Source organism: Aulostomus chinensis, chromosome 6 (assembly GCF_037954235.1).
Source record: "Aulostomus chinensis isolate RoL2024-O1b breed Wild chromosome 6, RoL_Achi_v1.0, whole genome shotgun sequence".
Classification (NCBI taxonomy): domain Eukaryota; kingdom Metazoa; phylum Chordata; class Actinopteri; order Syngnathiformes; family Aulostomidae; genus Aulostomus; species Aulostomus chinensis.
The window spans coordinates 18414925-18425366 of record NC_141325.1 but is presented as its reverse complement, the minus strand read 5'-3'; the positions used below and the strand labels follow the sequence as shown (position 1 = coordinate 18425366).

At 43.1% G+C, this 10442-nt stretch overlaps 1 pseudogene; it reads left to right on the top strand.

Annotated features, from left to right (window-relative positions):
* Window positions 1-1601: 1601 nt before the first annotated feature.
* LOC147260357 (intraflagellar transport protein 20 homolog pseudogene) lies at window positions 1602-6834 on the top strand (annotated as a pseudogene).
* Window positions 6835-10442: the final 3608 nt, after the last annotated feature.

Sequence of the window (10442 nt, the reverse complement as noted above, 5' to 3'; positions counted from 1 at the left end):
GTTTGGGGAGTGTTATCAACCAAAATTGGACCTTTGTGTCCAAATTGTGCAAATCTGGTTAGAGTTAGAGCAGTGTGTGTGATTTTTCGGTCTCAACAAGACAGTGTCTCTAGGACGTTCCTTCGGTGTGTTATGGTGTTTTTTTGTGTCTCTAGGTGGCGCTATTGAGTTTTTCCAGATTTTTTTTTCAGAATATCACATTTTTCGCCGTCGCCGACGTGCGTGCCAAAATTAGCAAAATTCGGAGCATGTTTAGGGGGTCAAAATTAGGATCGAAGTGACGTTATGAGAAAGAATAGAGTTTTTAGTGTTTGAGTGTGCTTACAAACACCATAGGATCTTCGCCTGAAGTACCTTCTGGCTCAGGCCCTAATTAAAACAACAGAGTATACAGGCATTAACACATAAGATGTTATCTGTAGTATATTGTTTGCTTACTGATAACAAGTTTTATGTGGATGAACATGGCGTGACAGTTGTTGATGTGGTTAATGGACTTGCAAAGTATCAGCAAAAACAGACAGACACCACACACAGCCCTCCAGGGGCCTCATGTATCAACGCGGTTTACAAAAGAAAAACTTGCGTACCCAAGGATCGACGCTCACGTTCAGATGTATCAACGCGAAATGTTTGTCGATTCTTGCGCTGTTTCACGCCAACACCGGAGGCGCCGTAGAAGTTGCCGGAAAGCCGATTCTTGCATTAACTGCACTTTGGTACGTTGGCGACACCTGTGGCAGTGTTTAGTAACTGACATTATTTGACAACCGCACATACATCATGGAACAAAAAAGCCTTCCAGCGGGAGATGGCGGACCCTTCCGTGGTGAGTCAGTCGACCCTAAACCAGGCCCAGGGCCGTTTCAAGAAATTTGGGGGCCCCAAGCAAAATGGAGATGGCGTCCATCCTTCCAGCCTCCGTGCATCGATGATCTGCACATTGATGGAGTGGGAACCCATATAATGAACGTAAGAGTGTTCCTCATGGAACGGCGCTTTTATGGCACCATGAGTGTTGTCAGTGGCTCCGATTACATGAGAGAATCCGGCTATTGCTGCAAATTAATATTGGCCTGTTCAATGATCATGTCCACGACCAAGGGCACGGCCCGGTTGAGGGTCGACTGACTCACCCCGGAACAGTCCGCCGTCTCCCGCTGGAAGGCTTTTTTGTGCCCGATGTATGTGCAGTTATCAAATAATGTCAGTTACCAAACCTGCCAGAGGTTGTCTCCAATGGACTAAAGTGCAGTTAACGCAAGAATCGGCTTTCCGCCAACTTCTATCAGCAGAAAGTACAGACCCCACTGTGGCGGTGTAGAAAGTACTCAGCAGCTCAGTGGAGACCTTGCATTTCCTGAGCCTCCTGAGACAGAATAAACGCTGCCTCGCCTTCTTCACCAGGTTGGAGGTGTGCGTCGTCTAAGACAGGTCCGCAGAGATGAGTACCCCGAGCTACCTGTAGCTGCTCACTCTCTCCACCGGATTCCCGTAGATCTTGAGTGGTGCATACTGGATCCTCTGCCGCCCTCTCCTGAAGTCAACCACCACCTCCTTGGTTTTGGTGACGTTCAGGTCCAGGATGTTGTCCTTACACCATGAGGACAGCAGCTCCACCTCTTCAAGACAGGCCGTCTCATTGTTGTTGGAGATCAGGCCTACCACCACTGTGTCATCTGCAAATTTCACAATCATGTTGGATTGGTGAGATGAAGAACATTCATGGGTGTACAGGGAGTACAGGAACACTTCTGAGACCTTGCATTCTGACATCTGTCTGAATAGAAATTCAAGTTAGTTTATATAATCTGTTAAGTATAAAAATACACTTTTTTGTTGACATGTCTGTTTGCTGAAGATCTTCCATAAAGTGGCTGTGAAATGAAGGAACTGACTTAGGCTACTCCTAAAAAGTCAAACTTAAGTGCCAGGTCAGATATCCAGTCCACCACTGGTAATTGGTCATCATCCAAATGTCCAAGTGTTGGACTCAACAGTCTATTGAAGTTGCCACCAATGCACAGTCACAAGAGAGGGCCAGTTCTGCTCAAAAATGGGTAGGCTTCTGATTACATACACAAAACATTTCCTTGTAGTGAACAGGGAGACATTTGTATAAGAATTTAATAGGAAGCTTCAAACTTGCTTGAATGCAGATGAACCCACATACATGGGAGTGGGTGGCATAGTATACTAATCATAGGCCACATCATACAATGAATCAAGCAACATCAAGCCTGTGGGCATAAACAAAATAGATGACAGGCTTTTAGAGCGTTATGAGGACCATAGGGTACATTCACTGGTCCAGTGATTAAATAATATCAATGCATTTGCAAAATGTAATTGTAATTGTGTGCTTGTAGTTTGTTTCTCTCCTTGCATTTTATATCTCTGGCAGAGTATAGCCAGACTTTCGCAGGGTAACTATTGAGAGATCGCTGTGATGATTCTGATTGGCTGTCAAAATGACAGTCAGGATGGTGGATAGCGTTGATCCTCTGTGACATCATCAATGTGGCTGTCATCATCACTGACAGTGATCAGAAAGCTCTGATGTTCAGTGAGTTCACTCAACCCGACATGGTGCTATAAGAGGAGTGGTTCTGCTAATGGTCCAAGAGCAGAACGACAGTGATACAATGGCATTTCATAAACTGTTTGGACCCTTGCTGACTTCTCAACGTGTTCCCGTTTCACCTGCCATGGCAACAGGCACATCAGCAAAGGAATGGTTTTATATTGACAAGCTCAGACATCTAAGGATACTGGAGCCAGAAATCAGGCAAAAACCCTCAGAGCTCATGGTCAAGTGCAAAGAATTCCTTGACAAAATGAAGCAGTTTGAGCAGACAGAGGGAGGTCTGACTGAGCGACTAGAAGAGCTGGGAAAAGAGGTGGAGAAAGAAAAGTTGAAGGCCATCGGAGCAAGAAACCTGCTGGAGCTGGTGGCAAACAAAAGGGAGACACAACGCCGGCAGCTTCAGGCTAAAATCTCAGAGAAGAGGATGCAGCTGAAGAGGCTAAGGATTGAGCAGGAAATCTTGTCTGAAGTGGAGGCTAAACAGAAATCCTTCATTCACCACTTCACTCTGCAGAGGTGAAGATGTGACACAGACCGGCAGGAACATACGTCCATGAGCGGTTCCTCTCCTAAACTTGTCCTCCTCCTGGAGACCCGTCAAGTTGACCCCAGCCTGCTCCAGTTCCCCATGACCCTTACACAGGACAAGCAGTAGCCTGTAGACCAGGGGTCACCAATGGGAGGACTGCTGTCCGTGACCCAGAAGCTGCCCCATACAGACCAGGACCTCCAGCGAAAAGCGAAGGTTATGATTTAAAACTGTGCATTTGTAACCGTTAAAAATAAATCTAACCTTACGTAAGAAAAGTGATGTTTCTCTGTGTTTTAAGAGATAAGTTGAAAGTAAAATACTTGAGTCTGCAGTAACTTTTGAGAGCTAACTTTGAGAACTAATAAGGCTAGCTATATTTGAATCCAAAATTACCTATAAAATTATGGGATTACATTCCGTTTTTGACCAAAATCTGTGGATTTATGACAATTTTTCACACAACTTGAACTTCATTTCATTAGTACTTTGAACTCCTCCAGGACTTAGGCCTGTTGACCCCTTTTGTTGCTACTTTGAAACCTGGACAACAGTGCAACCGTTCTTATTGAGTCAACCCCCCCTAAGTTCAGTTTTATGAGTGAAACGAGGAAGCATAAAAAAGGAGGGGGAGTAGCTCTATTATTCAAGGACTCAATGCAATGTAAGCGGATGTATGATGGTAGTTTTGCCTCCTTCGAAAATGTGGCCCTTCAGTTGAAGTCTGCTATCAAAGCAATATTCCTGAACATCTACAGACCTCCTAAATACTGTGTGAACTTTTTTAATGACTTTACTGAATTGGTGTCTATAATCTGTATTGACTTTGACTGTGTAGTGATTGTTGGTGATTTAACATTCATGTTGACAATCCCCAGGACAGAGGCACTAAAGAATTGTGCTGTCTCCTTGATAACTATGGTTTGACCCAACATGTCAGAGCCCACACGTAACAGAGGTCACACTCTAGACTTAATTATTTCCAAGGGCCTGAACATACCTACAGTTATGGTTACTGATGTTGCTATCTCTGATCACTCCTGTGTATTTTTTGAGAGTGCTATTTCTGTGCAAACTACTACTCAGACAGAGGTAATTACCAAGCGGCTTATCACTGACGACACTAGTGAAGTTTTTAATAAGAATTTTACTCCTCTGCCTGCTCTCTCACAGCTCTCGGTTAATGAGCTTGTAGAAGATATTAGTTCTAGAATTAAAGCTGCAAGCAGCGTTGTTAGGGCCTGAGCCCCCGCGCACCCGCGGCCGGGTCTCAAACGCCGGCCCCAATCCAACGGTGTGAGAACGAAATCGGTGCGACTTGTAGTTGAGGAGATAAAAGCCTGTTCGATCGAAGTGCGATGCTAGGTCTGAGTGCTGAGCTGAGAGCTGCCCTTCAAATAAACCCTCCCCCCTGCTCTCTACCAGCTTTGTCAGACTGGAGAGCAGAGGAGGACTGAGACAGTTTTACTGTTTCAAAGCCTAATAACTCCTCAGATCCTGGCCCAAAGTGTCATCAAATAGCACAGTCTTGTAGGGATTTTTGTCAGAAATCCAACGGTGTGTTTCTCTAAGCTATGGGAGTGTCCCAACTTTGAGGGCTTATAAAATGGGAACCAAGTGGGTTATATTGTCGCCTTTCTCAACTTTTGATCCTTAAAGTGATTTGAGTCGTGTGTTCAATTTTGGAAGCCATCGCGTGAACGGTCTAGGAGGACATAGATTTTGTTTGGGGAGTGTTATCGACCAAAATTGGACCTTTGTGTCCAAATTGTGCAAATCTGGTTAGAGTTAGGGCTGCACGGTGGTGCAGTGGTTAGCACTGTGGCCTCACAGCAAGAAGGTTACGGGTTCGAGTCCCGACTCGGGCACAGGATCTTTCTGTGTGGAGTTTGCATGTTCTCCCTGTGCCTGCGTGGGTTCTCTCCGGGTACTCCAGCTTCCTCCCACAGTCCAAAAACATGCAATTTGGGGACTAGGCTGATTGGATTCTCTAAATTGACTGTAGGTATGAATGTGAGTGTGAATGGTTGTTCGTCTCTCTATGTTGGCCCTGCGATGGACTGGTGACCTGTCCAGGGTGAACCCCGCCTCTCGCCCGTTGACGCTGGGATAGGCTCCAGCCCCCCCGCGACCCTTAATGTGTAGGAATAAGCGGAAGATGACGATGGATGGATGGTTAGAGCAGTGCGTGTGTGTGATTTTTTTGGTCTCAACGAGACGGTGTCTCTAGGACGTTCCTACGGTGTGTTATGGTGTTTTTTGTGTCTCTAGGTGGCGCTATTGAGTATTTCCAGATTTTTTTTTTCAGAATATCACATTTTTTGCCATCGCCGACGTGTGTGCCAAAATTCGGAGCATGTTTAGGGGGTCAAATTAAGGATCGAAGTGACGTTATAAGAAAGAATAATAAGGAAAGAAACAATTCCTTGCGAAACAGATCTTCTCTTGGCCCCCCATTGAAACCAATGTTATACCTCACCCCCTCTCCCGTCCCCTGACCTGCCTGTGAAATTTGGTGAGATTTGGAGCTTGTTTAGTGTGTGTTTTTAGAGTTTTTAGTGTTTGAGTGTGCTTACAAACACCATAGGATCTTCGCCTGAAGTACCTTCTGGCTCAGGCCCTAATAATAGGGCTACATGGTGGTGCAGTGGTTAGCACTGTGGCCTCACAGCAAGAAGGTTCCGGGTTCGAGTCCCGGCTTGGGCGCGGGATCTTTCTGTGTGGAGTCTCCATGTTCTCCCTGTTCCTGTGTGGGTTCTCTCTGGTACTCCAGCTTCCTCCCACAGTCCAAAGACATGCAATTTGGGGACTAGGCTGACTGGATTCTCTAAATTGACTGTAGGTGTGACTGTGAGTGTGAATGGTTGTTCGTCTCTGTATGTTGGCCCTGCAATGGACTGGCGACCTGTCCAGGGTGAACCCCGCCTCTCGCCCGTTGATGCTGGGATAGGTTCCAGTCCCCCCCGTGACCCTTACTAGTAAGGACTAAGCGGAAGATGACGATGATAATCGTATTTATTGTCAATATCTAATCTTTTTCCCTCAACTGCCTTCAAAAATATGCGTTAATTTCTAATTTTCAAAAAAATCTGTTCTTTTCCTTTTCATATACCTCATTTACTTGATTCTTCCATCTGATATTAAGTTATCTTCCTTCAACAAGTTCTTTGAAGTTTGTATAATCATTGCTTTCCTTATTATCCATCTATCCAGAATAGGGCTGGGCGATTAATCACATTTTAATCAGTGGCAACTACAAGGGGAAACACAACCAATCTTCATCAACACTAAAACACCACCACAAAGAACTGCACAAACATTCAAAGACAGCCAAGGCACAAAACAGCCGACAACACCGAGTCTGCATAACGTCAAAGGATTGCAGCAACCGTCCATTTCTGTGGTTTAGCAAACGCGACTCCGCAGCCACTCGTTGGCCCTTCAAGAGGCTCTTTAGTGCGTCAGGGAATGTGGTTACATGTCAGCGCTCCTGGTTGAAACCTAGCAAAGTGAACATGTTGGTGTTCCTGTGTAAGAACTTGAAATAAGAGACGTGTTAAATAAGTTTTGGGATGAATAAATCTCCCTCTCTCTTGATTTAGTGGTTCTACATTACTCACTTATGTTTTCTCCATCATAGTGCTGTAATTGCCACCTGTTCAGCAAGATGATGGCATTGGCAGGTCTTGATCTTTATAATGGGAGAAATGTTTAATTTGCCAGTTGCCATGTTTAATTTATTCTATTGATGTTTTCTCCCAGATATGTTTTAGTTAGATTCTTGGAAATTGAATTTGCCAAGAGTCAGGTTTCAGCCTTGCGCAATTGCAATATGTTAAATATAAAAGCATATGTTGGATACAAATAACTGTTCAATTTCTTTATTCAATGGGCATAGGCTATTAAATGTTTGTGGTCTATGTTAACTGTAAATATTAAAACAGAAAGATATGCTTTAATGTATTGTAGCTAATATGTACCCTTTGATACTTCATAAAAAAAAATACATTTATCGCAGGTCATATTGTCATTGTAATATTGAACAGTGTAATTGCACATCGCATGTTTTCCTGATATCGCCCAGCCCTAATCCAGAGTATCCAATTTGCTTTGTCCCCTCTTGCATGTCTTTGAAGTGTGGGAAAAAGCCGGAGTACTCGGAGATAACCCATGTAGGCACAGGGAGAACATTCAAACTCCACACAGAAAGACCCCGGGCTCAAACCCAGAATGTTCGACAGTGCTAACCACTGTACCACCATGCTGCCTGAAGAGCAACTCTTTTGTTAATAACTGGAAAGGGGTCAATCTGCTTTATTTGTATGTTTATCCAGATTGAAATGCCTACATACGTGCAGGTAAATGTGATGAGCAAAGAGTACAGCATCTGCAAAATTTGACCATCCCTTGCAAAGGAAGCAGCTGTAGTCCAGGCACTTGTAATCTCCTGTTGAGACTTCTGTAAAGGACTTCTGCTATCAGTCCTTTACTGTGCATTCAGAATGCTGCTGCCTGTCGGTTCTTCAACCAATTCAAATACACCCACATTTCTACGGTCTTCCAACCAACTTCCCATCTCTGTACTAATAAAATTCAAGACATTGGTACTCACCCAAAGGGCTGTACAAATATTAAATTACGAAAGCCTACTCTCCTGTTTCTAGTTGATAATGAGTCTAAATAATAGCACATATAGTCAGTTCGCAGACTATACTGTATGTTATATTTCTGGCTTGTCTGTACAACCTAATTTTGTCTCTTATGTCTCTGGAACCCCTAAAGAGAATCTCTTTAATTCCCCTCAGATATCCTCTGAGACTCATGGATAAACTTAAAATATTTTGATGGTACAGGGAAATGGGAAAAGTCATTGTCACCTCACATACATGTGCAACTAGCGTTGACAAAAATATCGATTTATCGATTAAATATTGATTTTGAAAAGTAAAAACGGCACTACATGACTTTTCAATAGTATCGATAATCTACCTGCCTCCTTGGTTTACAAATGCGCCACCACCGCCGCCAACACAAACACACACACACACACACACACACACACACACACACACACACACACATACAAACAGAGACAGCGCTGCCCTGAGGAGTGGGCCATCATGCAGCAGTCCCTCCCCACCTGCCTCGCTCAAACAAACACCGCTGACTGTATTTTTTTTTTTTAGTGTCGTCGCTCTAAGTGTATAAGTTGCCATGACACAGCATCTGCAGGACCTTCACAACCAATTTTAATAAATAAACATACAGCAGAAGTGCTGTTTGGAGGTGCTTTGGATTTGAGTGAACAAGGAAAGCTAAAGGACGGTACCAAGCCCATATGCAAGAGATGCAACACAACTGTGCTGACAAAAGGAGTGAACACTACGAATGTAGCAAAGCACCTGTAAAACAGACACCCGGGCCTGTATAGATTTAGAGGTGTAGAGGTTGGTAACAATATAACTTTAAGTATGTGTTGCCTAGAGTTATCACATCTATTGGCGTTTACTTTAATGTGTTGTCTTGTTAGCGAGTGGCAGCTAAAGCTAATCGACAGTAGGTTACATATATTAAAACTTCTTTGCCAGGGTTGGAAGGAGTACAGAAAAAAATCTACTTCAGTATTAGTACTGTTACTTTGATTAAATTTTACTTAAGTAGGAGTAAAAGTACTGGTGCAAAAATTTACACAAGTAAAAAGTAGCTCACTTGAAATGTACACAGAGTAAAAGTTACTTACCGGTAGTCACTTTTTTGGGGGCGGGGTCAGGAGTGTGTGCTACAAAGCATTAGCCACCACTGCTATCGAGCTGTTAGTTACCTACCTGTAAGGTAGCATTACTAACAAACACGTTAATGGCAACGTTAGCAACTGTACTGAATTACTGACTTAACGGACGTTATCGTACCTGTACATGCTTGCGCAGGTTTGATGCCGAGTTTTTGAACCCAGATAACAAAGCTGACACTGCATAACCAAGCTGTTCCCGTCTCTGTTCTTGAACTCGAAAATGTCCATCAAATATGGCGAGGGATTCCTTTTGTTTTGTTCATCTTCGCCTCCCTCCTCAGCAACTTCAACCGTATCCGTTTCGGTTGAATTCATTTTTTAAGTTTCTGTGTCATAGTTCAGTCTCCATTTTCCTGCGGTAAGCGGCTGACGTCACTGACGTGCACCTGGGCTGAGGCAGACGCTGGCCCGCGCTGGCTGCAGCTGTTGCCAGGGCAACCTTCGCTAAACTGTGGATTTATTTTACTCTGTAATGGAATCGATTTAAAATATAGCGAAGTACTGTTATTTGAAAAAAAAATTACTTAAGTAAAAGTAAAATTACAGATTTTAAAAGGTACTCAAAAAAAAGAAGTACACAAAAAGTTAATAACAGTAACGAGAGTAAATGTAATTCGTTACTTTCCACCCCTGTTATTTGCATACTGTTAATGTGTAAAGAATAACTTGAAAAAGTTCTCTACCTCAAGAATAAAGTTCTTTATTTTTCTTTAAATAAAAAACGTTTTTGCACTAAATTCTGAGTGGTTGGTCGCTTAGTATCGAAAATCGAATCGAATATCAATATTTTTCAAAATATCGTATTGAAGTGTGTATTCCAGTATCGTGACAGCACTTTGTGCAAAATCTGCCCAATTCTCATGGGCAACATATCTCTGGAATGCCTTGTTTACCACCAATGTAAACAGGGATTTAAAGACAACTGAAACATTTTGGTGGCCAAAGGTCACTCTGGGCTCAAACAAACAAGGTATCTCAGGAATGCCTACAGGAAATTTCTTCAAATGTATTGCAAATGTCCATTTGGACTCAAGGAAGGCATGAAATATTTTTTGTGTTCAGAGGTCAAAGTCAAAGTTCACTCTGGGTGAAAAAACATTGGAGGAGGCATAGAACCACAAGGCACTATGAACCCCTGTTTGTAACGGGTCTTCCCAGCAGTCACAGCGAAACATAGGATTATATTAAGCGCAGAGACTTTAGCTGTCTTGTCCACACTGACAGGCAAAAATTGTTTTATTTCAGAACTCCTCCAAAATGATTTTTTTGTCTGTAACAGTGTGCTTCTGTGTTTCTTTCGACAGTGTATCTGGTGTCTCTCCTCTGAGACACACTGAACAAACTGATTGCTGCTACTGAAGGTTTGTGAAGTGTGTCTAACCTTTTTCTTTGTGGGACCATAGTGGTTGCATCCATGTTATGGGTTGCTGCATTTTCTAAAGATTTTAGTCATAAAGCATGAACTTTAATCACTAATAAAGTGTGAATTAGCAAGTAGATTGTTATTCTGACAGGCAGAGTCACAATGGCACTAG